A 27,326-nucleotide genomic window follows, 5' to 3' on the forward strand; every position below is an offset into this window, starting at 1 on the left:
TGTAACTGGGTTGGGGCGGGTCATTAAAACAAATTAAAACAAAATAAAAAGCAGGTATATTGCGTCTAATTCCCTGTAGCATATATATTAAATATTTTTGAATATATATTTTTATATTTTATTACGTTCTTTGATACGTGGCAACATAACTTCCGTAACGTAACTTGATATCCCCAAACCTTTTGTATCACGCCAAGTAGCTCCTGCTGCCAGCCACAACAACAAAACAAACTGAGAAATAAAAGTTGAAAGACAATCTGCGGGAGAAATTATGGTAGGGAATTTGTGAATATATACTGTAATACAAACGCTGCTTTGTAAATGTTTAAAATGTTTATCATTATCCTATCTCTATATTAAAGCAACACTATGTAGTTTTTTTACCTTTATGTCTCTAAAATTATTTCAGTGATAGAACAACTTTTAACTGGACAAATTGTACTGTTGCTGCAAACTGAGCAGCCTCCTAGCTGCTACTAGCACACTCTGAAAGTGGCGGTGGAGGGTAGAGCACACAGCCCCGCCCCTCCCCCTGCCTGCAGAAGAGTGTCTGATACCAGGCACTGTTGCGCTTTTCAACCACATGGGGGAGCTGTAAGTCATTTTTACATGGAAACTACATAGTGTTGCTTTAATATGACCATGCTGGTTTCTATGGTTCATTCGCATTGCCAGTTTACAGGGCTGAAATAAAGCCGTTTTTTATTTACATTACAAATGCCTAGTATGTCTATTTTAATGGTGGCGGGTGCGAGGCGGTACGGGTTGTAAAGATACAGTGTTGCGGGGCGGGCCAAATAATTCATAAAAGCGGGACCCGCGGGTTGGCGTTTTTTCCATTGGCATCACTAGTTCCCATGACAACTTGGGACATGGCTGCGCATGTGTGAAGTAAATGCAACATTTTTCAACTTTCATGCTAAGATATATATGACTTTTTGCTACGAAAATGCAGGGATTATGAAATCATGCGAGCAGAAATCTGCAATTTATGCGGCGAAAGTGCGTTTTTTTAAAATGCGGCCCGCGCATAATCGCATTTTTCTGAACGGCTGTATAATCTATTGTTAACTGTTATTAAAAGTAACGCAAGCTTTGTCAGCTTACTCTTCTTCTGCTTTAGAAGGTTGGGAACAATCTTCTTAATTCAAAATTAAACTGAAATATGTGACGTGTGTTTTGTCATTACTGCTATTTATAATTATTATTATAGTATTTTTTATTATAGGAGTTAACAAACACCTTACACGAGTGTCGCATCAACACGTATAAAAATATAAATCTGCCTTATGTGTTTGCATTGAACTTGGTTTTTAGTTACATTTCAAGTTTTCCTCTGTTTTTATTGCCACCCGTGGTCCAGTGGTCTATATGTGCGCTTGTTTCAGTAGTGCTGTGCAAGAGACCCAAGTTTGATTCCCGGCTTGGCTCCTCTCCAAATACATGCTTGTGAAGACATACAGTCTACTGTAATGTTGTTGTACTGATCTTGTTTTTTTTTTTTTTTGCCAGTTTTTGCCTTTATTCAACAGTGAGTTTTAGGAGAGGACAGGAAAGTACAGGGAGGAGAGAGAGGGGTATGGGATCGGCAAATGACCACAAGCCAGGAATCGAAAGTGCGAAATGCAAACACTGATCGCAATGATGGTGTTTTTTAATTGAAACTCAATTGTGTTGTCAATTATTTTCTCTCTCTCTCTTTCTCTCTGCACTAAATGGCAGTACCGTGGTTGGGTAGTGCAGATTAAAGCTTTGTTTATACTTGTGCTTTGGTCCGCAACACGAGCCTCCGCTGATCGCGCACGTCTCAACAAACGGACGAGGCGTTTATAGCTGACTCGCTCACTGTTGCACTATTCTTTGAACAGCTGGGGGCGACGCAAGCAATCAAGTCAAAAACAAACACAAAGAAGAGGATAGAAGTCGTCATGCGCTGAAACAACCCTAGTGCTTCTAAAATCAGAACTTGATATATAAATATGAGAACATGAATAAAACAACACTTTCTTAAATATGTCTTTATTAAACATTATCTTTTCATTAACGTTTACAGACATATTAAAGGATTAGTCAATTTTCTTAAAAAATAAATCCAGATAATTTACTCACCACCACGTCATCCAAAATATTGATGTCTTTCTTTATTCAGTCGAGAAGAAATTATATTTTTTGAGGAAAACATTCCAGGATTTTTTTCATTTTAATGGACTTTAATGGACCCCAACACTTAACACTTAACTCAACACTTTACAGTTTTTTCCATCTGAGTTTCAAAGGACTCTAAACGATCCCAAACGAGGCATAAGGGCGAAACGATTGACATTTTTGACAAGAAAAATAAAATATATGCACTTTTAAACCACAACTTCTCATCTATCTCTGGTCCTGTGATGCGCCAGCGTGACCTCACGTAAATGCGTAGTGACATAGAAAGGTCACGTGTCACACATATGAAACACACATTTGCGGAACATTTTAAACAATAAACTGACACAAAGACATTAATTAGTATCAGTTGACATACAACAACATCAGAACGGTCCTCTTTCTCCACACGTGTAAACACTGGGGCGTAGTTTCGCATACATTATCCGTGACCTCTTGACGTGATGACGTATTGTGTGAGGTCGCGCTGGCGCATCACAGGACCGGAGATAGATGAGAAGTTGAGGTTTAAAAGTGCATATTTTTATTTTTCTTGTCAAAAATGACAATCGTTTCACTAGATAAGACCCTTATGCCTCGTTTGAGATCGTTTAGAGTCCTTTGAAACTCTGTTGACATTTTTTTGGCTTGGGGTCCATTAAAGTCTATTAAAATGAGAAAAATCCTGAAATGTTTTCCTCAAAAAATATAATTTCTTCTCGACTGAACGAAGAAAGACATCAACATTTTGGATGACATGGTGGTGAGTAAATTATCTGGATTTTTTTTTTTAAGAAAATGGACTAATCCTTTAAGGTTTGTATTTTATTCCTCGTCAAAGGGTTCATTCAATACAAATAAGCCAAAATTATGTAAAAGAATTTGTGTGTTAAACTGCAAAGTTTCCATACTTTACTTCCAGAGTGTCAGATAAATAGTATATGCATTGGTTTGCATGGATTGATCAAAGAGATACGTCACAGGCTTGCCTGCTCAGACAGAATCGCCTCAAGTTCGGTCATTTTCGAATACGGTCGTGGTTCCAAAAATTGCAGTGCACACCTCCAAGCAAAATGGGGTCTCACGCACCCAACGCGCATGACCTCCCACTCTGTGTTGACGTAATTTTTGCCTCGCGCACCAACGCACCCGTGCGAATGCGTAGAGTATAAACATTGCTTAAGGGTCGGTATTATAGTAATTGGCCTTGCTACCTAACTCACAAAACTTTTTCCACCTGCTTGCTGAGAATGGTTTAACTAAACTAAGTTAAAGGCTTGTTCTTTGTCCCATTTTTTGGGTTGATAGAATCACAGAGGACCCAGTTATAGCACTTAAACTTGGAAAAAGTCAGATTTTCACACTATTACCCCTTTAAAATAGCTCTGCGGCCCTCTGACAAGATGTCTATCTCAAAAATTGCCCCAAGCCAGTTTGAGTTAAGTCCCCTGTGCTATACTATCACATAGTTGGGTTACAATATTAAGTGTTTACATATTTGGTACAAACCTTTGAGGTACTAATATAAACTATTTAGGTACAAAGGTGCAGTTTTTGAGGGGTGCCACCCCAGTGACAACAAGTGACCATTTTTTCTGACAGTGTAGAGCACATGAATAAAGTTCTGTAGAAAGTTTGTATAGTTTAATCAAAGTGTTTGTACATCTTAAGAGGCTGTTAAATATCTATGCAAATACAAGCAAACAGCTATGAATCTTTTATGGAAGAGATACACATGGGCATTTCAAATTTAATCCCTAAGTGTGTTTACACTAAACTGAAGATTTCATGAAGGTTTAAAATGCACGATGCAATTTTTTGTATTGATGAGTGGGTCATAAATATTTCACGAGTTAAAAGAAAACCTAACCTTATTGGCTTGGGCATCTCTTTTCAATTGACCTGTTCTTTCGGATGCTTCTTCTTAGTGCATCAAGGCTTCACTTCAGACTTCGGCTTTACTCAGCAAGACAATTCGGAGACACGTGAGGGAGTTTGTTCTGTCAAAAATAATATAGAAACAGCCCAAAATGAGCTCGCCTCAGCCGTGAAGAGAAACCACAGATGGAATTATAACTCATTTCTCAGCTCACTCTCCTCTTCAATTTTAAACGAAACTTCGCTGACTTTCATGTTTGAAGAATCGTTTCTCCACAGAGTACAATCGATACTACCAGACAACATCATGAATTATTGAAACGCATATCCATATTTCCTCCGTCTGTGCTGAGAGCTACGGCCTCATTATGGGAACACTAGCATCTTTGCTATGAATGGTTCAGCGCTAGCAGGCTAAACGCGGCATCTTCCGATAGATTAAGCTCCATTAAAACTACTTTAGCGTGACATGCTCTTCAAGGTGCAATCGCTCTGCCAAGGACATGGATATAATGAGCCCAGACTGTATTTTCTCATTTAAAGATGCCTGTAGACCAATGAAAGGTGAGCGCTAGCAAAGTGCAGAACAAGGCCGGACTGTCAATCATACTTCACTCCCGACTAGATCGAGTTGTTGTGCTAATTTATTGAAAGGACACTGTCAGCCTAATTGTGTTTGATTTAGATGTATGACTGACGTCGGTTTACAAAAAGCACTTTGTGCATGAACATAAGTTTACCTATTTAGGAGTTAAATTCACACTCAAAGGAAGTTTAAAAGTTGTATTGTATAGACACAATACACACAATTAAAAAGTCTTAGCACAATGTTTTAATTGCTACTTTAACAGTTCGCCTAAGATTTTTTTTTACTCGCTAAACCACGTTGTTGTCATCTGCTGTCACATTTTTTTGACAAAAAGCATTAGGATATTAAGTAAACATCATGCTCCATGAAGATATTTTGTACATTTCCTACCGTAAATTTATCAAAAATGTATTTATTATAAGTAATATGTGTTGCATGTGCAACTTTAAAGCCTTTTTATTTTGTAAATTTCCACAGAAATCTGTGGGCGCGGTGTGCTCTCGCATTACTATTGTGTTGACCAACCCCTGTACTCAAGGGGGTGATAGACAGCCCCTTCAGTTTTCCGCAAATCCACAATCGCAATTGTTTGTGATCCTGTGTAGTTTCTCATTTCATCACAAAATAATAAAAAATTTTACTAATATCTCATAAAAAATAAATAAAATGGTCTAATTTTCTGTCTTGATACAGGGTAGACAACTTTGTGAACATTTCTGGCTTTTTTGCTAACGCACATGCAAATCTCCTTCTGGCAAGCAGCCCGCTACAGTATATTGGCTAGCAACCCTGTACCCCATAGTTAACTCTTTCACCGCCAGCGTTTTAAAAAAAAGTTGCCAGCCAGCGCCAGCGTTTTTCATGATTTTCACCAAAGTTTAATGCCTTCCAGAAAATGTTCTTCTTTAAATATATAAACATACAATATACCAAATGAAAGAACAGACCCTCTGCTTTCAAACAAAAAAAACGTTTCATCCTACCTTCAGTGGTTCGTTTGTAATCAGCTTTTGAATATGGGTAGGTTTCTGCAAAAACACCAAATTTTGAGCAAAAAGCAGAGATAATTCCATTTTTGTGACGGACTTTTCATAGAGATCCCATTCCGAGCGATCTTTAAAACAGACACTGACATGCAGCCACTTGCCATAGGGCAATACTTCCGGGTTTAAAAAGTTGCGGAATAATAGCGGTATTGCGGAAAGACGGAAAATCTCGTCATTGGCGGGGAAGTGTTTTCTCTTGATTGACGAGATATCTCGTCAATGGAGGTGAAAGAGTTAATATCATGAACCACAATTCAGACTCTTGCACGGGACAAACCCGTAATTTACAGAAGACTCTGTTATCCGACAGCAACATTCATTTAATTTCGTAACCTACCTGACCCGTTTGACCCGAACCTGCTAATCGCGCTGTAATTAGAAACCTTTATCAGTTATCAGACAGATCATGAACACAAATAAGCACAGGACAGCACAGCTGCACTTTGCACTTGAACGCTCACATACACACAGGACAAAATGTCCATCGGCGAGAAAGGGTACAGAATTATATAACGCACAGTTTAGGGAAAAGGTAGTTTTGGACGTGTGGTTATTGGATCCTTGCATTACTGTATATGTTTTTAAAGTGTCAGCTGTCATTGTTCAGCAAAAATCAAATGTTTTGTATGTATGTTGACTTTTTACTTATTTGTCCAATTTTCATTTGTTTCTCTGTTTTTATTTGATCACTGACTGTTTACTTAATTATTTACTTACAAAATGTATACTAGTTAGATTATTAAAAAATTTTACCAAAAAGTCGCTTAAACCTGGTGGGACTTTGGTGGGACTCGATAGTTACCTTGATACATTGCTATTAACTCTTTCCCCACTAGCGTTTTTTTTCCACAAAAGTTTAACCTCTTGAGCACCCCATTCTGGCCCAAAACCATGAAAATACCTACTTTCACTAAAAGGGCTGTTTTTACTAAACCATTTATAGTATAAGCATAACGGTGGTATCTTTAGATAGAAGACACTTTGAGCTTCGTTTTCCATCTTTCAAAATTATTTTAAGATAAAAATGTAAAAAGTAAGAAGTACATTGTAATAAAATTTTTTTTGCATAACATCTTTTTTAACACAAAAAATCTTAATGATAAATATATGTGTGAAACCTAGAAATGCAATGAGGCCAAAGCCACAAGTCTAAAGAAGTTATATTTCACGTTTGAAGTCAATAGACCCAAAAATGAGGTTCTTGCAAGAGTTTTTGTAAGACTAGTGCCTTTTCTAAGTGCCAGTCAGCCACAAAATAAAAGTCTTTTGTTTACATGCATACACGTTCGTTCTTTTTATTGTTTATCCTTATATAAGCGTATAAAATGCCGTATCCACACCAGGAAATAAAGCTTCACACAAAGATCGTTGAATTCGTTATCTAATTGGCTACACGTTCTGTCTATCAATATTTTCCATGAAGTCATTGGAGGAACGCGCGAGTCAGATGACGTCACGATATTAGACAGCGCTGTTTGGATATTATGTATTATACTCCCGCCTACTTTTACAAACAAGTTTGACCGCTGGTTTTAAACGCGAGTGTAATCTAATATACAAGTGTTACGATGTAAATAGTCCTCAGATTGTATGTTATAATCTATTACAAGAGGTTCATGTGAAATCTGATGTAAACAATGGAAAATATATCTATATTTCACGGATTATACGCATTTGTGGACAAAAATGGTCATTGGATGTACTTTGTTGGAGAGTTTTTATGGGTTATTCACACATCTGAAACAGACTGGATTCGATTCGCGTTCCTTATACCAGCACAAAGGTAAGGAGTCAGTTTATATTATGCATGTTGTCATCTGGACTTCTGTAACAAAATACTATATTTATGCTAGAGCAATTGTATCTCAAAACGGACACCATACACTGATGCTAAACCCTTAGACCTTTTAAACGATGTATAGTAGTGTTATTATTATTGTTGTTTGTACACAGTAGGCTATATATATATTGTTAGCAGCATTAAAAAAACTGAAGTCTTTCCGTCCCCGAGCTTTATCCTTTGGAAAAGGGAGTCGGGCAGAGTACCAAAACACACCGACAACATTGCCTGGGTTGCGTATATGTGTGGGACGGGTCTGTCAAAAGAAGGTCCAGATTCTGTTGGGGTAGGGCTGTTTGTTTCAGTGATTTCAAATGTCACCATTGGCTTTTAGAGATCATGCACCCCGCCTTTAATTTGTTCTGTTTTAATAACCTCGCAAATATGGGTCTTTAAAAATACGGAGATAATACATTTTTTTGGAAGGTCTTTTGATGGAGATCAGATTCAGAGCGATCCTCAAAACATACATGGATTTCTTACTGCTTGCCCTAAGGAGTTACTTTCAGGTTTTAGAAGTTGTGTGACCTAGTGGATAATAGCGGAATTACGGATTGTCGGAAAAACACGTCATTGGCAGGGAAGCGTTTTCTCTTAATTGACGAGTTAAAGGCTGGGAACCAATTAATCCACATTTTCAGTTGGCAAACATTTTGGCAAACACCTGCCTTTAATTTGTTCTGTTTTAATAACCTCGCAAATATGAGTTTTTAAAAATACGGAGATGATAAAATTTTTTGGAAGGTCTTTTGATGGAGATCAGATTCAGAGCGATCCTCAAAACATACCTGGATTTCTTACTGCTTGCCCTAAGGAGTTACTTTCAGGTTTTAGAAGTTGTGTAACCTAGTGGATAATAGCGGAATTATGGATTGCCGGAAAAACACGTCATTGGCAGGGAAGCGTTTTCTCTCAATTGACGAGTTAAAGGCTGGGAAAGAATTAATCCATATTTTCAGTTGGCAAACATTTGCTTTGCATGCCAGCACCAAGCGTACAGTACCTTCATAGATTCAGGCCAGATATGAGCTTGTTATTAGCGCGGTTCTGACACTTCCTTGTACTAGAGAGGTGGTTAGCGCGCAGAGGGTTAAAACCAGTGAGTGTTTTTTTCCCGCTCCCTGGCACGCAGGAAATATTAGAGCGCCTGGCCTTTTCCACACTCCGATTAATGGCATAATTTTAAGAAGGTTGCGGTCATGACAGTGTTGCCCTCGCTTCTTTTTTGTCCATCAATCAAGTGACTTTTCATAAAGGAGTAAAAAATGAATAAATAAATAAATGAGTAAACTACTGCCCCGTCCCCGGACACTATTGTGTATCAACAATCTGACAGGCTGATGATAGGACAATCTCAAAATGGGCCATATCGCCCTTCGCAATTTAGAATAAACATAATGTTAATGTTATTGATCGTAAGTGTGGATGCTATTATACAGTTATAGTTATCATCACAGTGTAAACACCCCATTACAATAGTTTACTGTGGCTAACCGTGCAGGGGCACAATTTGAGTTGCATGAGACAAACCTTCACAGTTTCAACATTGAAAACAAAACATCCTCTAAAGACAAACCTTCACATCATGGAGCTCTTTATTTTCCTGTATTCTCTTCCCACACTTCTGGTCAATGGTAATTGTATTAATCAACACAATGTAATCAACTTCTACTAATGATCGTTCCGTCTCTTTAAGAGCCTTCCTCATGTTTTATTCAGTGGTTAATTAGCATGCCAGGGCTCATGTTGTTGTTATGGGCCCACACTGCGTGTCAAACAGAAATGTGAAGATTTAACAGGGGACACTTTTCACCACGGTACGCTAGAAAGAGGTAACTTAATGGACAAGATCTATCATGAAATCACATTGGGCTTGTCAAAATGTCCTTACAAGAATTTTCCTGTTATCCCTCCTCTACACCAGCTCTCCTAATTACTTTTAAATTTGCTCTTTATTATTATTATAAGCCTATATGTGTTGTTGACCTCTATATAATACTAAGATATTTCAAAACATAAACCAACGTCAGACTAACATATAAATTTTGGACCACAAACCAGATACAATGGTAATTTTTTTAAATTGAGATTTAGGCATCATCTGAAAGTTGCATAAAAAGGGCCAACCCACTTGATTTGTGGCCCACCCAACTAGAGCCCTGCACGGGCTTAAAACTCCAGCCCTAACCCGGCCCTGTCCCGACGTGTTCAAGCCCTACCCGACCCCAGCCCGACAATGCCTGCAATTTTTTCAGCCCGAACCCGACCTGACCCAAGACCAATATCAATTACTTTTAAGCTCTCTCTCTGACGCGCGCGCTCTTTGATGCGCGCTCTCTCTCTCTCGGACGCGCATTCTCAAACATAATAAGAGGTGAAGTATAGCTTTAGCCTACAGAAATGCTTATTGCTTAAATGTAGGGAGTTATAATAGCTCATTGTTCACAGTTCATATTTATGATCTTATAGTCCATTTGAAAATTTTTGTACGAACTGACTGTATTCTTCAGAAAGCACTAAATAACTTCCCTTCCCTTACCTGTCGCTGTTCAGTGTGCAATTAATAAATAAAAATTAGTATGACGTTAATTTTTAAAAGTGTGCGAGGTCCGTGCACGTCCTCCGCTAGCAACACAGAAATGGCAAAAAGCGCAATCGGCTAAACGAGCATTAAATATTAATATGATGTTGATTTTTTGTTTTTATTAATTTATAGTCACAAAACTTATCAACAAAACATCGATTAAAATTAAGAGACAAATTATATGAAACGAAATTTATTTTAAAGTAGCAAGAAAAACTTAAATTAAACTCGGAAATAATGTCTGACCCATTACAATTCTACCTTCAAATTGACCTTTACAACGCCCTATATGGCGTTAAAAATTAAGGTCTAACTTTCGTTTTAAGCTAACTAAATTTAAACAAAACATAAACAACATTACTGTACAACAATATTCAAACCCAACAATACACAAACATAAATATAAAACAGACATTATCTATAAGGATACATAAAACAATCTGATATAGCGTTTATAATAGCTGGTTGGTAGAGGTTTACTATTTTTGGCAAAACCTCCGTTGCAAACCTCCATTTACCTGAATAAAAAATATTTTTACTTTGAAAATGATGCGCTGTCACATTAACATGAGCTGTGTTCGTTTACATAAGACTCCATCTACGTTCATTTACACTGCAGCGCAAGGTCTGAGTTCTCAAACTAAAATAGGGTCTGCAGCTTTTGCGAACGAATCCGTTTATGAGGGATGAAAGCGGTGGTGTGTAAATGAAAGGCGTAAACGTAGCAAAAGTAACGTTTTAAAGGACAAACGCATTAATGTAAACATAGCCTCAGATGCGCGCTGTCTCTGCTACACACGCAAACACACACACACAATGAGGAGAGACGCTAAAATAAGCCCGAGCCCGACCCGAGCCGATCTGTAAAAAAAAAAACGGCCCGAGCCCGGCCCAAATGGGCTTAGCCTATCGGGCCCCGTCAGGCCCCGACGGGCTTGCAGGGCTCTACACCCAACCAGAAAGTCATTTTCCGGACAGAATTAAGTAATTCAACAACAACAATAAATAATAAACACTACAAATAAACATGACATGACATAACTTCTATCAAATCATTATTTTGTTAAATAAAGCTTCCACTCTTAATTTTATGGAGTTTTATAGTTCAGACTTACCCTACGTTTGTCAAAACAGTTCTCTACAATAAATAAATCTGATATAAAAAATGTATTCACTTCTTGATGATTACTGATCATCTGAGCATTTTATTTCTGAACTCCCTTGCGCAAAGTTCTGCAAAATGACAAATACGCTTGATTATGATCAGAGATAAAGTTAATTTGTTATGATCTTTAACCAGATGCCCCAGGGGATGTAAAGATAAGTTCAAACATGTTGCATAATAAGTTATATGTGACCTCTGCTTGTAAATTATAAAAAAAATTGACATTCTTGATTTAAAAAACTCCAAAACAATGTGTGATTTAACCTGGCAAAACAGAGCCACACTTGTTTGAAGTTGATAGAGTCAAAGTTTTTTGACATTTTCGAAGTTTAAAAAAAAAAAAAAACAGCATCCATACCTTAAAATCACTGGTAAAAGTAATAGATTTGGTACACACACAGTAAAACAAAATATCTATAAAAAAAAAATGTCACAATTAACCAAACATTCACTTTAGATATAGCAGATTATATCTGTGTGATTTTTTAACTTTAACTTGACTTTAAACATCAAATGAGGTCACAAACTTTATCTTTCTTTATAACTATTTTAACATCCACCAAGTCCTTTACTTAATTTTCTAATTCCTGCATGTTTTAAAAACCAAAACGCAGATGTGCAAGTGCGCAACTTTGCCTATAGACTGTTTCATCGGACGCACGTGCGGTGACCCAATACGCGTCTGGTTCGAACTTTACTTCCGTTTTTAGATTTTTTTAATGGTCTTACTAGTTGCCAAACTGAACTCTTGAACAAGTACCTAGTCGAAATTAAAAACATTTTGGTTTCCTAGGTTATCTATGTGTTGTTTATTTTGCTTGTTATATAAATAAACTACGTTTAAAGTACATTGTTGTTATTTATTCTTAGCAGAGTTTACCGGAAGTTACGTGTTGACTTGTTACTGCTGAAACCGTCTATTAGGTTTAGCAGAAGACCTCTCAGAAAACATACAAACAAAAGATTTAGATCATTTAGATCATTGGGATTGCTGGACAGGGGTTAATGTAGCTACTTATTTTTTATTTAAAATAATAATAAATTCAGATCAAAATGTCTTTTGCCTGTAGCTCAAAATTAGAGTGCGCACATTCGGACATATTTGGACAGCACAGGTCACATATGTTGTATGCTTTGCCCACCCTGTTTTATACAGGCCAACCCACTTGAACATTTCTGGCTACGCCACTGTAGGATATGACAATATTTGGCCGAGATGCAAGTATTTGAAAATCTGAAATATGAGGGTGCAAAAATTGCCAAATATTGAGGAAAATCGCCTTTAAAGTTATCAAAATTAAGTCCATCGCAACACATTACTAATGATAAATACATTTGTTTATGTATTGATGGTAGGAAATTAACAAAATATCTTCATGAAATATGATTTTTACTTAATATCCTAATGATTTTTGGCATAAATAATGCTATATTTTGGCACAATAATGTCGACACATACAATGTAAAAAATATACCCGTGCTACTTATGATGTGACTCAAGATGTCATCAGATTGATCATATTGGTGTTGAACCAGTTTTAAGAAGTGATTTTTCAAGATAAATGTCAGAAATGTCCTTAGATGTCAATTAGCAGGATTAGTAAAGTCAGGTATTAAGGATGACAGTAGTAATATGATCATACAGCAGCATGTCCGTCTGTATATCCATCCAACATGATTAATTATTTTAGGATCACATTCTGGGGAAAAAGGTCACTGTTTACAGTCCGGTAAGATGAAACACCACATGGCAAAATTAAATCTTCCTTCAATTTTGGGTTAGGTTTCATTGTTGCTTTTCAAATAACAGAGATCCACAAACAGAAAGAAGAGAAAGAAAGAAAGAAAGCTGCAATAAAAATGCATTGAAATTATCTGTTCTCTGATAACTACATACAGTAGAAGGTATGTGGCTTTATTAAATGCAAAAATTATACAGAGACAATGAAATGGTCTATTATTACCTTATTTGAAAGGGTCATGAATGATAATGGGTGATTCTCGTGAAATCAGACTATGAGGTGTCATGAAACATTTTGATAAAAAGTAAATGCAAAGTAAGAGTATCAGAATAAGAAGCATACAGTTACGAACATCTCTTCATGTACTATTTAGCACATGATTTCAAATGACATCATACAAACCAATTTTTGTTTCACATTTAAGGGGCAAAATTGCATTACCGCAACGTGTCCATGAATGAATTTGGGTTCTTTGATATGGAAATATTTATAATTAAAAAAATCTAAAAAATAAAAAGCTTCAGTGCATGTTATACTAAAAACATTTACAGTAAAGAAACATGTGGTATTTGGTGATCATTGGTTAATGTAGAGACAATAATAAGGAATATAAATGTGTCCAAAACCAATTTCCTCATCCTCCGTAAAAAAAAAATGTTGGAAGGAACATAATTGACACTCAACATGCCCAAAGCAGTAAGCAGTTCTTATTTTTTCTCTCCAGATAAAAGTTGAAATTTTTTTTGTCATAGTACCTAGACAACTTTTTAGTTCTCATTACCGAAACATGAGTTTGTAAATGTATATATTTAATGTAATATCATGTTGCGGTAATGATCATTTTTGATAATGATAATCTAAAAAATAAAAAAAATTTCTATAGGAAATATTTTTTTTAAAATAATGGTTATAGTAAGTTCAGACCTTAATCTTATATGTGCAAAAAAAGAATTGGCTTCAAGGGCTTTTAACTCTTTCGCCGCCATTGACGAGATATCTCGTAAATCAAGAGAAAACGCTTCCCTGCCAATGACGAGTATTTCCAACTTTCCGCAAAAAGTAAATCCCAGATGCGAGAGTTCAGTCAAATAAATTCAGATTACTCAGAAATTTCTGCCTGAAAGTCTCCTCTGGACTTTACCTTCAATAAGGCATGTGCCGAAAACAAAGCATTGCCCATTAGTTTCACTCACTACACACTGGAGTGGCATGAGAAAAATGCTGTTTTCTATTTCACATTGGACTTGAGTCTGAAATAGGGCCAATGTCGCGGGGACAACCATTTTTGAGAGACAAATATCGCTGGACTGTTTCTGTTGTCATCTCTTAGAGCAGCTATACCTGTACGGCTCATGATAAATGAGAGCAGTCCAGAGTAAACGTGAAATAAATGCTACAGAAAATATTGCTTTACAAAACTCAATGTGGCTGCCTTCTATAATGATCGTTATTTATGAGCGAACGGCCCACGAGACGACAAGGCGAATTATTTTAAGCATATGTCATGCGATGGGATAACAGTGGATACCAGACGTGTACGGTCAGTACGAGAGGCCGCCGAATTGGAGGGGCAAACAAAATTGGTCAGCGAGCAGTACTGGCAGAGAAAAAAATAGAAATCAATAACCAATCTACTGGGGGGAAAAGCAGCCCTGATTGTTACGTACGGCGAGGTTATCATAGCCGCTCCTGTAAATGAAGAATCTTGAAGACAGAACGGCCACTCTGAGATCGGTTTTACGGGGTTAGTGAGGTCACAAGCGACCGTGACTATCTTCACGCTGCATAGGGCACATCAATGTCATTCGAGACACAGCTGAGACGCTGTGACAGACACAACAGAAAATGTGTTAATGTGGTCACTGACTGCAACCATTACCACCTCAGTGCAGGTATTGACCACTTTAAACTGATATTGCAAATTATTTGACATAGTTTTTAATCTCTAAAAAATAAGATTAGTGCATTTAATCTGATGAACATGTTTCATATATTGATATGAGAATGGATTTGACTGAGGCTATCATTTTGGCGGGACTGTAAAGCCAATGTAAATACGTAGTTGACAACATACTGATGGAGTACTAATAAAAGGTTTGGAATCACTCAACTGAAATATTTAAAATCTTTTAATCTGAAGTAGGGATCGTGTACTAAGACCGACAGAAAATTAAAATAAGTGATTTTCTTAGCCGATATTGCTAGGAACTATACTCTTATTCTGGCGTAATAATCAAGGACTTTGCTGCCGTAACATGGGTGCAGCAGGCACAATGATATTACACAGTACCCGAAAAGGAGTGGGCAGATTTTTATCATAACAAGGTGGTTGTAATGATAAACACACACGACAAAAAGTTGTTCAAATGACATATAAAAGTGAATTTCCCATATGAGGGTGACCTTTAAGTCACTTGAGGCCATCAATTACAGTAATTTTACCAAGAAAAGGGGATTTCAGAAAAAACATCAGCCTTAACGGTTTATTGCTATATCACGCCATTATCAGTTATACAGCCACACAACACATCTGACATCTTTTATATATATATATAATATATATATAATGTAATTTAAAAAACGCAAAAAAATGAGTTACCGCCAAAATCAGTATTGTATCAGGTCAGTATTAAAAAGTAAATTCTTTATTTTACGCAAAATTCAATATCTGCCATGTTATTCTGTCATCTTTTCTCTCTTTTTTCCCAAAACCCGACAAACGCCACTCCTCCTTTTCTGCAAAACGCAATAAATCCTCTCAACAAATCACAGCGCACCATTCCACGCATTGTAAACAACAATGGCGGTGCATTGAATACACACAGAATCCTAGTTTACTTCATCTTATTTTGTATATCGTGATCAACAAACAAACAAAACAAAAAATACTTTGATAAACCTGTGGTGGTTTTCTGTGACGGAAAAGAAACGTAAGCCATCAAAATCGAATAATTTACGCGAGAGACACTCGGGAGATGGAAAAATGCCAGCTGTTGCTTGTTCTCCCGACAGCATCAAGCTTCTGTCATGCTAACACACTGACCCCAGGGGATCTCAAAAAAAATTTCCATTATTTTACTAGAAGTCAACGAAAATAGAGCAGGACAAAAACATTTTACAGCTGATCGCTATCAAAAAAGTTCAGCGACAACGTCCCAAGGATGACAGCAGCAATGACAGTGTTCTTAAAATAACAAAGTAAGTGTTTTGATTAATGCCATTAATGTTTATTCAGTGTATACCACTAGTCAACTAAATGAATATAACATGGCAAAGATGAATGCACATTTATATATTGATTCAATAGATTTATTAAACTTTAAAAAAGAATCAGTTTTTATAATAAATCTTTGAAAATCAAATTATAGATTAGAATTTTTTATGTTAATATAACCTAAAGATGCTATGTGAAAATATTGGTTTTCATCTTGTTACTTTCTTGTTATAGAAAGCACGTTTTTACCGAAATTAGTCAAAATGGATTTATTGCATTTTGGAACCAAACCCTTCATATTTATACACAGTATATATTTGACAGACATAAAAATCTCTTTTAATAACACACAGTTATGAAGTCATGTTAATGGCTTTTACTGCACTGTTTAATCTAAATTGAATATCTAGATTGAGAGTGTGCAGGGATTATAAATGCTGTGTGATAAAAGCCTATCAATTCTCTAAAGAACATCAACTGTAGACTAAACACTAATCTTCAAAATTACTGAACGAACTTAACTTTCTAAATATAAATATAAATATGCGTGACCTTTGAGTTGAAGTCGGCTTTTATATCCATGTGTCCTCCGCAATGTGACATTTTTATGGGAAACTGCATTTAAAAAAAGAAAAATGAGGGTGGGACTTTATTTCATTCATCAGGCATTGATTGTATTGTGAACGTTGTCTGTTACATACTATAAAGTAGACAGGTGGTTGTAGAGGGGGGGCTTAAAAATAAGGGCTTGGTGAGAAAGATTTTTACATATTAGAAATACAAACTTCAAGAACTGTATGCAAGGCTGCTATGTTTTACCACAGGACCTTTCCTGCCTTTTCCGTATCTAGACATAAATAATAACATTGCTATAACATTCCCCTGCAACATTTAATCTTAAGGCTTAGCCCCATCGGATGGGACCTCACTGCCTCCTGAAGACCTCTGCATTCACTCCTGACTTTGTTTACCATCTTTCAAAATGTCTTTTTATGAATCCACTGGGTTTAGTAGATGAAGACCTTCCTACCTCACACGATGAAGAGCAGAGACAGAACAAACAGCGGTTGTAAAACCCCCAGAGCAGGAGAAGTTAGAGAGGAGGTGTGAACGGTTTTGATGTTCAGGAGACACGTGGGCCTCTATTTGCCTCTGGGAGAAAAAAATCTGTGAAAGTCGCATTTGGCACGAGACCCGGATAAAAGAATGTGCCAAAGCTTGTGGGAGAAACACTTCAGTAGCTAAGATAGAAGTTTTAAGAAAGAAGAGGGAGGAAAACTTCTAAAAAATGAATAAATAAATGAATTCGACTCTTGCACAGTTACGTCTTTAATTAAAGAAAACTATTTTTGAGTTGCTAAAAAAGTTCATAACATTAAAGCTGCAATCTGTCACTTTTTGTGCAAGGATATACAAATGTCTCCTTAACCTTGATAAGATCATCACAATTTATAATCTGAGCTGTCAGGTACGATTTTGTGGGAATTGTCAGTTTGATATCATTTGACTTCAATCTATTTAATGATACACTGTATGTAAAGTAACCTGCAATTTATTTTTCAAACAGAGATGGTAATATAGAGTCAAGGGTTATGGATTACAGCTTTAATGTGTTCCAGTATAGCTCAGTGGTAGAGCATTAAAACCAGGCAACACACATGCTGATAAAAATGTATACCATGTAATTCACTGTAAGTCACTTTGGATGAAAGTGTCTGCCAAATGCATAAATGTAAAATGTAAACATATAAATTAACTTTAAAAAAACATAAATTATTAGAATTAGCCAGTATTTAACGGAGGGATACACATGTTTAGGGTGCATTTGAAGAGTTTGGTTCCAAAATGTGATAAACACCATTTAAAAAAAAATTAGTTACAGCCAAATTCAGTACTGTATCAGGTCAGTATTAAAAAGTAAATTCTTCATTTTACACAAAATCCGATATTCTATCATCTTTTCTCCCTTTTTCCCAAACTGCGACAAACGCCGGTCCTCCTTCTCTGCAGAATGCAATAAATCGGCTCAACAAATCAAAGCGCACCATTCCAGGCATTGTTAACAACCACAACGCATTGAATACACACAGAATCCAAGTTTTCCTCATCTACTTTATACTTCGTGATCAACAAACAAACAAAAACAAAATAATACTTTTGATGGCATTGATAAACCTGTGGTGGTTTTCTGTGGCGGGGAAGAAACATAAGCCATCAAAATCGAATAATTTACATGAGAGGCACTCCAGCGAAGTAAAAATGCCGTCTGTTGCTTGTTATCACACGACAGCATCAAGTTTCTGTCATGCTAACACATTTACCGCAGGGCATCTTAAAAAAACTTTCCATAATTTTACTCAAAGTCAACGAAAATCGAGCAGGACCAAAACATTTTACAGCTGATCGCTGTCAAATGTTCAGCGACGACGTCCCAAGGATGACAGCAGCAATGACAGTGTTCTTAATATAACAAAGTAAGTGTTTTGATTAATGCCATTAATGTTTATTTATTTTTATCAGTGTATACCACTAGTCAACTAAATGAATATAACATGGCAAAGATGAATGCACATTTATATATTGATTCAAGAGATTTACAGCATTTTGAAAAAAAACTTGAATTTATTCCATTTTGTGGAAAAATAATCTTTAAAAATCTAATTATGGATTTGAATTTTTAATGTTATTACCTAAAGATGCTATGTGAAAGATTTTAACAGAAAATAGTGGTTTTCATCTTGTCACTTTCCTGGTATAGAATTTTTTTTCCCGAAATTTGTCAAAATGGATTTATTGCATTTTGGAACCAAACTCTTCATTTGATAATTTTAGGAAAAATGTAGGGATGCACCGAAACAAAAATTCTTGACCGCAGCCAAATAAAACGATAAACTCAGCCGAATACCGAACAACCAAATTTGTTTTTCATTGCAATTTTCTCACAATTGCACAAGTTACATTTTTAGAATGTCCTTTTTACTATATTTATTTTAATTTAATTAACAACTAAATGTTTCATTATAGGGCCTTTTTACATCTGGTCACTACTCTGATCAGATAGATATCTGACTTGTTAAAACTCTTAGTAAAACTTAAAACTCTAAATAAATACTTTTGACCACATAAATGAGTCTTGGCTAAACGGATATTAATCTGATCTTTTATTCCTGCGCAAAATTCAAATAGCCTATTCATTACTCTGCCTTATTACACGGCTCTCTGGAATGCTTGATTCTGATTGGTCAGTTGAGACATTTGCAGGTTCGTTCTTTTCAAATAATAACCGCTCCAAAGTAATAACGCATAGCCGGTACTACTTGTACGAGTAAAATCGCTCCGCGCCAATAAAGATCAATAAAGATTACTGTTTGGCGCCATCTTGTGACAAACAATGGACAACCACGACAAGACACAGACAGCTAACTGAGACTGAACTTGTCAAAATAGAGCATGACAGCTACGAAGCCAACACACAAAAAAATACAGAATGGGCATTAAAACTTCTCAAAGACTGGCTAAAAGAGAAAAAATGGAGACAGACAAGTATGAAGCAGAGGATCTTAATAAGGTATTACGATCATTTTATGCATCTGTGCAAAGTTTCGCGGAAGGATAAAAATGTTAATTTAAAACAAATATGCCAATAAAATGTTTCAAATTCATATTCATGTCCGGTTTTTTTCTTATGTGACAAGTAGCCGTGTAATAAGCGGGATAATGTAGAGGCAGCCGGTAGTTATCGGGAAATAAGCCCCTTCAGTGTGATACAAGACCCTCCGCTTCGCGTCGGGTCCTGATCACACTGTCGGGGCTTATTTCCCAATAACTACCGGCTGCCTCTACATTATCCCTTACTTAAGAAACTTGCACCAATGCTTATATAGCACTGTAGCACTGCGCCTGCGTGCACTGTCAAGCACGACTAAAGGAAGAGAAAGACGACGCAAGATTAACAGATGAGCAGACGCTCAGCAAATCGGTTGTTAAAGGATAATTCCGGTATTTAACACTTTGAGTCTCATTTCTGGTTTGTTTTGGATGAACTACAGTAATGGACACTGAAATTTTGACAATGGGTCGTGTCTTTACTTTTTGACTCGTTTAGAAGCGTCTCTTGACTCCTTCAGAATGGAAGTCAATGGCCATGCACAAACATGTCATTAAAACAACACTTCACGTTCATTTTCAAAACTGTGCTACTCACCAAGTGGTCCATGGTGTTCGTTGATGATTAAAAACAAATATATCGGCGCAATGTATATTTTCAATCCGTGTTATTTGCTATAGTGGAACTATTTGTTCACATCCGCTTATATACTTCCGCTCTATATTTGAGTCTGAAGCGTCAGCACACTCCCGACCACTTGATGGCGACAAACACTTTGCCGTACAAGGACGCTGAATGGAACTTGGTGTCTAGCGTATAGACAGTCACAATCGAGCTCAACTTCAAACCTAAGACTGGTCACTGAGCCATCAAATATGGAAAAAAATTCTTCTGAGAGAAACCGATCGAAAAAATTACAACCACATGTAAACAGACCCTTTTCTGTTTCCCGGCGGCGGAGTGATATATCAGCGAGCAATGAGTCTTCCAAGAGAAGTCAATGGAATTTTACAAAATGCCAAATAAACCATGACAGAAACTTTATTTTTGCTACACTACTTGTTTTTAATCATCAACGAACACCACAAACCACTCGGTGAGTAGCACAGTTTTGAAAATGAACGTTAAGTGTTGTTTTAATGACATGTTTGTGCATGGCAATTGACTTCCATTCTAAAGCAGTCAAGAGACGCTTCTAAACTAGTCAAAAAGTCAAGACACGACCCATTGTCAAAATTTCAGTGTCCATCACTGTAGTTCATTCAAAACAAACCAGAAATGAGACTCAAAGTGTTAAATACCAGAATTATCCTTAAATAAACTTGTTATTTCTCCTTTAATATAAGCATGTTTGTCATTGTAGGACTTTACTGGTTCTGGGAAGTTTTTATTACATACTGCTGATGCTCAATGACATAAGATGAAGAGCTCTGCCTTACAAAGGCAAAAGGCAGTAACTTTGTTTTTGGTTGCAAGTAAGTTATTGATTTTTTTGGACATTCAAGACCTTTATCAGGTGACACTCAGACACTTTAAAATGATTTCCAACATGTTTGCTGCATTTGCACATCTCTCACTCTGTGCTGGTTAATTTGATTGCGTCATCAAAGACCTCATTGTTTGGTAACATTTTGCCTTTTCACCTGTTTGGCCGAACACCGAAAAGTATTTATTTGCTATTTTCTCCCGAATAATTTCGGTTGCACAACATTCTGTGCATCCCTAGAAAAATGGTAACAGAATTGTTATTTAAGGGTGAACTATGACCTGAATAGTTTGTTCTTATGAAATTTAAGGTTCAAAGTCTGATGGTTAATCCTCTCTTGCTGTAAAATCCAAACATATGTTATGAATGGTGAAGTGACTGAAATAGTCAGACACTAACTTGGCCTAAGGGAGGTCACTGCTGGCCTGCTGCATAACTGGTGACATGTTTGATATAGTCAGTTCTTATTGTCCAAAAATATGCTGTCAAACAGTCTACACTGATCTTCTTTACCTTTATATGACTACACTAGTCTTCTGTATTCAGCTACAGTTTACCTACATATGGACTTCTACTGCTCTACTTCTTTATAAAGCTGACAACTCTCACACAATAGGAGTAAACTTATTAAAAGGAGCAAGGGGCACAATTAGGGCTGTGTAATATGGTGGTCCTTATTTTTCAGCTTTTTTATTTTTTCTATATTAATTAATATTTAGAGGTTGCTCTAGACCTTTGAAGTTTAACACATTAGCATATTATGTGATACTTTGTGCTAGCATGTATAATTGTTTAATAATATATACTTATGGCAGCAATGGACTTATTTGACCATGCTCCATGCAATTAAAACACAAAGCAAGTCCACTATGTGGTTACTCGGATCAGAAGAGAGTGAAATAACTGGAACAAAGTTACCCTCCAAGAAGCAAGTTTTATGTGTTTTGTGCGTTTTTAAATGGTAAAGTTTTTGCAAAAATATGTGATTTCGCAAATATTCAAAGGCTTTGAGCAACCTCTAGATAGTGTAAGAACTAGGGATGCACCGATAGGATTTTTTGGGCCGATACCGATACCAATTTAAGCAGACAACTTCTGGCCGATACCGATGCCGATACCGATATTAAGCACTTGTAAACAATACTATACAGTTGGTCAATTAGCTAGTTTATTTCTGCATCAAATTATTTTTACTGAACATGGTTAACATTTAACTGACCAACATAATAAGAGAGGCACAAATTAAGCTAAAACAAATATAAGACGACAGCATGACAACCTTCAAAGGTGGTTTTTGCTATTCAGCATTTATTTTATTAACAACATTAACTCTTTTTTTACATATAATGGATTTCTTTATGCAGTTAATTAATAAACAATCAGTATCCGCCTTTCTCATGCTATTGCCTATCGCTATAAATATCGGCGGCCGCATCACTAGTAAGAACAATTCAAAATTTTGCACAGTGTGTTTTTATTGATATCCTAACACATTTAGGGGGTGAGAGTTGAACATTTAAAAAAAAAACACCCATTATATGGACCACCGTACTGTGTAATTAAATTGTAATAGATTTTTTATTCAAATTATTACGTAAGGAATAATTGACGACGGGCCATTGAATTATAAGAAAACAATGCACACCCAAGGTGCAATGCGCGTCGTGCCGTTACACCGCGGGTGTGCATTATCAGGGCTCGAAATTGCGACTATTTTGGGCGCATATGCGACCGAAATTTAATCTGTGCGACCTTAAAATATATTTGGGAGCATTTGTGCGACTGCCCATTTTGTTGTGTGGTGCGACTTGATTTAGATTGTGATGCTGCGTGCTGCTGTCCCAGGTTCAGTGTTCTCTCCAACGTTACATAACCAATCAAATTTCACCATTAAGTTCTTACGTTTAATGAAGACCGCAGATTGGCTAATATGAGCGTCAGTCATTCCTTGTTGCCGTGCTACGTTGGTACGTGAAGCGCGAAAATGTGAAAGACGAACCGCGAGCATGACGAGAACGAGCCGACTACAGCCAATGTTACTACTGTAATTAATGACGACGATCCGGATTCAAATGCGACTCCACCACCGGAAAATAAGACTTGACGTTAAACCTTTCAGAGAGAGTGGCTTAAAGATTACGAGTGTCTCCGCTATGAGAATGGCTCGATGTAACTAACTGTGTTTACTGTAAATCCTGTAAAACGGCGTTGGTGGCGGAATCAAAACATTTTAAACGCCAGACCTTGCTTAAACATGGCGAAAGTGCCAAAAACACAAGTAGTGTCATGACAAATGTGTTCATTATTAATGGAGACACCGAACTGTCTGTCAAAGAGTGTTTGACAGTGTATGTGCGCATGCGCTGGTGAATGGACATCCGACAAACATGTGGTCCATGTTGATGTGGAACACGACAATAATGGTATGTTTTTATAGTATTTTTTAAAACATTGCCTATTTAGTAGTAATAGCATCCTGGTAATGCAGTTTTCAATACCAATATATATATTAGTCTTCTATATTAAGGTCACTTATGTAATGTCCCAGTTAATCAGTGTTTTACGTGTTTGCTAGATTTTCTATTGTAATCTTAATCATTTTACCTGTAATTGTTAAATTATGATTGCTATACTATTTCAACCGCATTTGGGTATTAATTTTGGAATCTATGCAGCAAAAAATACAATAAAATAAATAGAAGACCAAATTTTAAATGCTGGCCATGGTGGCGTTTTATTTTTAATAAAATAAATCTAATAACATATACATTGTAGTTTTGGTGCCTTTTAATTTTTGGATGGATGCGCCTAAATTTTTGCTGGTGCTCCTAACTCTTTAAAGTTGGGAGCACCAGTGCTACCAAATAAAAAAGTTAATTTTGAGCCCTGATTATTTTCTTATAATTCAAAGGACCGGAGTCAATTATTCCTCTTATACCACGGTTACCACAAATATTGCTCTGGTGCCCATTTTTAAGACATTTGACAAGTTAGGTGTGCGGTTATCAGAAATGAATGCATACCCACGGAACATTTCTCAGCCAATCAGAATACAGCATTCAACAGACCCGTGGTATAATAAAAGATAATCTAGGTTAAGCGGTTATTGTGCCGCATTCCAGTACTGTTGCTTCGTCTTGTTAAAACCCAGCGCATCGTCATCTGCCCCACTTGTACTCAACATGTACCAGACAAATACTCATCAAATACTTTTGCGTCAACAAAAATCTGCAGAAATACCAGATTTAAGGTATAATCTATTAAGAGTCTGATTTAAAAAAAAATGTTACTTAACAAGAAATCATGATAGACGCACTTAGCGGGTTTTTCATCATATATACTGTAGTAATATATAGAAACAGAAATAAATAAATTTAGGCTTAAAATAATCATGATTATGATTATAATTGAGCAATTGACACAATGCTTATAAGATGAGACTTTCATGTTTCGAACCTGCAACCTTTTAGTTACCAGCGCAGACTTTTAATTACCAAACTGCACCAACCTTTACTGAAGGAAGTCTGTAATTTGGAGAGAGACACTGGGTGCAGAGATTATGGGAAAAGCAGACACAAGCTTTTCAATGCAACCTTGAGCAGGGGTTGTGGGCTGAACTGTGTCAATGTACAACTCTCTGCGGAGACAAAAACAGACGAAAAAAGAGAAAGCCAGTGGCAAAACAGGAAATGAAACACAGAAAGAAAAATGGAGGCACAATTATTATGAAAGAGTCTAGGATGTCCTTCAGAAAAGAATTGTATGTAATTCGTGGTAAGGGGAAACATGTCTGTACATATCTGCCTACTGTTAGTCAAATGTTTCAATGAAGGTAAAAAGTTTGGGTTATCAAAAGTCTCCTAAATGAAAAAAGGTGTGGAAATTAATTATTGCTGTTGCGACTAATCGCTTGCAGAAAAAAAGTTTTTGTTTACATAATATATGTGGGTGTACTGTGTATAATATTTATGTATAAATAAATACACACACATGGATAAATAAAATCGTATATACACATGTAAATATTTCTTAAATATATACATGCATGTGTGTTTGTATTTGTACATAATTATTATACACAGTACACCCACATATATGATGTAAACAAAAACTTTTACTCTGGAAACAATTAGTCGTGACTAATCGTTAGGCAGCCCTAAAATAAGATTTACCTATTTTGTAAGTCCTCTTAAAATAACACTTTTTATATTTTATAGTTAACACAGCTATAACACAACAGCATGGTAAACTCTAGGATTGGGTATTGATTCAAATGTTCCAGATCGATTTGATTTCGATTCACAAGCTTTCAAATCGATTCCCCTTTCGATTCCGATTCTCTGATCGATTTTTATGTTCGATTCTCAATTCTCAATGAATTTAGATTTAATACAAATACTATATTTTTTAAAAAGAAAACAGTAAACCTAAGTTTACAAGTGGGTAATTAATAAAAAGAAATTGAGAGCCACAAACTTGTATATTAAACTTTTTTTATTTTAGGTACACTTGGGTACATTAAAACAGAACCCATCTCTAATTTTCAAATGTATACAATTATGTTAAATAAAATATTATTTTGATGCAAGATGAAAAATGTATGCTGAAAAAAGTCAAAACAGTCGCATTCCTTGATCAAACAGGATCAGGTTATTTCTTTTTTGTTAAAATCGATTCGTGGCCTTTGAGAATCGATTTTGAATCGACCACGTTTAAAAAAATTATTAATAAAAAAAAAATCGATTTTCTTTCCCCAGCCCTAGTAAAAGCATTTATCACCTTATTTCTCTAATAAAGATTTTTATAGCACTTCCATTGTAAAGTGATTATATCAAATGCTAATACAGTGGTATCTATACCATGGTACTTATATAATATTATACAATATTCCAAGGTGTTCATGCAAATTGCATTACAGTATTTAATTTCACATGAATCAGTTTAGGTTTATTATCCGAGTTCAAGATAAGGGTTCTGAACTGAAGAGTCTGGCTACGTTGCTGTACCTTATATCATCATTTTCCCTGACTGCTCCCAGAACAGTTTGCCGTGATCACGGTCCTGTTTGAAACAGAGACGGTATGATGTCACCATTCCCTCCAGATCAGTTTAGACTGAAGACTATGTGAAGGATAAATCACTCCAGCATGAAGAACAGAGTTTCCAGACCATTTCCTCTATTTGATTGTCCCGTTATGTTGAGATTCGTAATAGCTTGTTGTGTATCATAAATCTCCTCCTCACTTCTGTTCCTCCCTCAAATCTGAGATCTGTTGCGCAGTACCCTGTAGCTTAAATACAGTATCTCAGATCGGCACCATACAGCTTTTATACAAATCTGTTACATTAAACGTGCATAATATAGTCTGAAACGGCTAAGAGACACACAAAATAACAGAGATGTTTCCATTTTGTAGTATCAAATACTGGTTCATATGCTATTGAATACATTATCTCATATCATCTTCTTTTTAACAGACTTGGATGTCAAACTGGTTTTATTACCATCTGAGTTTTAGCTAATCTTTGTCTCTGTGATTCATGTAAGTGTCAGGCTGCACGGCTCACAGCTGCATTATCTCAGATGCGTACATCTTTAAAGCGTACATACGGCACAGGCGGGTTTGACAGGACACAAATTAAACAGCGAGAGACGTCTGATCATATGAAGACATTAGATGAAGCCACAGGGTAAGTATGACACTGGCCCCTGACCTCTATGAAAAAAAACTAAGGGTTGGATCCCAGACAGAGGGCCCCGGAGGGAAGTCAGTTGTTTTAATGTTGTGCTGGAAGGTACGTCTATCTCTCTTTATCTCTCTCTCTCAAAATAAAAAAAGAATGACAGCTTGCAGGTCTATTCCATATAAAATAAAGGAAGGAATTACAAAAACACAGATAAATAATGAACATCCAAAATGCCAAGTAACAAAGCTATGCTCATTGAAAAACCCATTTTTAGACCACAAAGACAGACCATCTTCCTGGGAGTAAATCACCTTTGTAGCTTGAATTTACTCCTGTCATTCA

General features: G+C 36.3%; 1 long non-coding RNA gene across 1 annotated transcript in view; it reads right to left on the minus strand.

Moving 5' to 3' along the window:
- The window catches only part of LOC135775465 (uncharacterized), an 87,327-nt gene extending 62,394 nt beyond the window's left edge, over window positions 1-24,933 (minus strand). Inside the window, exon 1 of the long non-coding RNA XR_012335437.1 lies at window positions 24,805-24,933. This is a non-coding gene — a long non-coding RNA (uncharacterized lncRNA). The remainder of the gene's footprint in view (window positions 1-24,804) is intronic.
- Window positions 24,934-27,326: the final 2,393 nt, after the last annotated feature.

This window comes from Paramisgurnus dabryanus, chromosome 19 (assembly GCF_030506205.2).
Source record: "Paramisgurnus dabryanus chromosome 19, PD_genome_1.1, whole genome shotgun sequence".
Lineage (NCBI taxonomy): Eukaryota > Metazoa > Chordata > Actinopteri > Cypriniformes > Cobitidae > Paramisgurnus > Paramisgurnus dabryanus.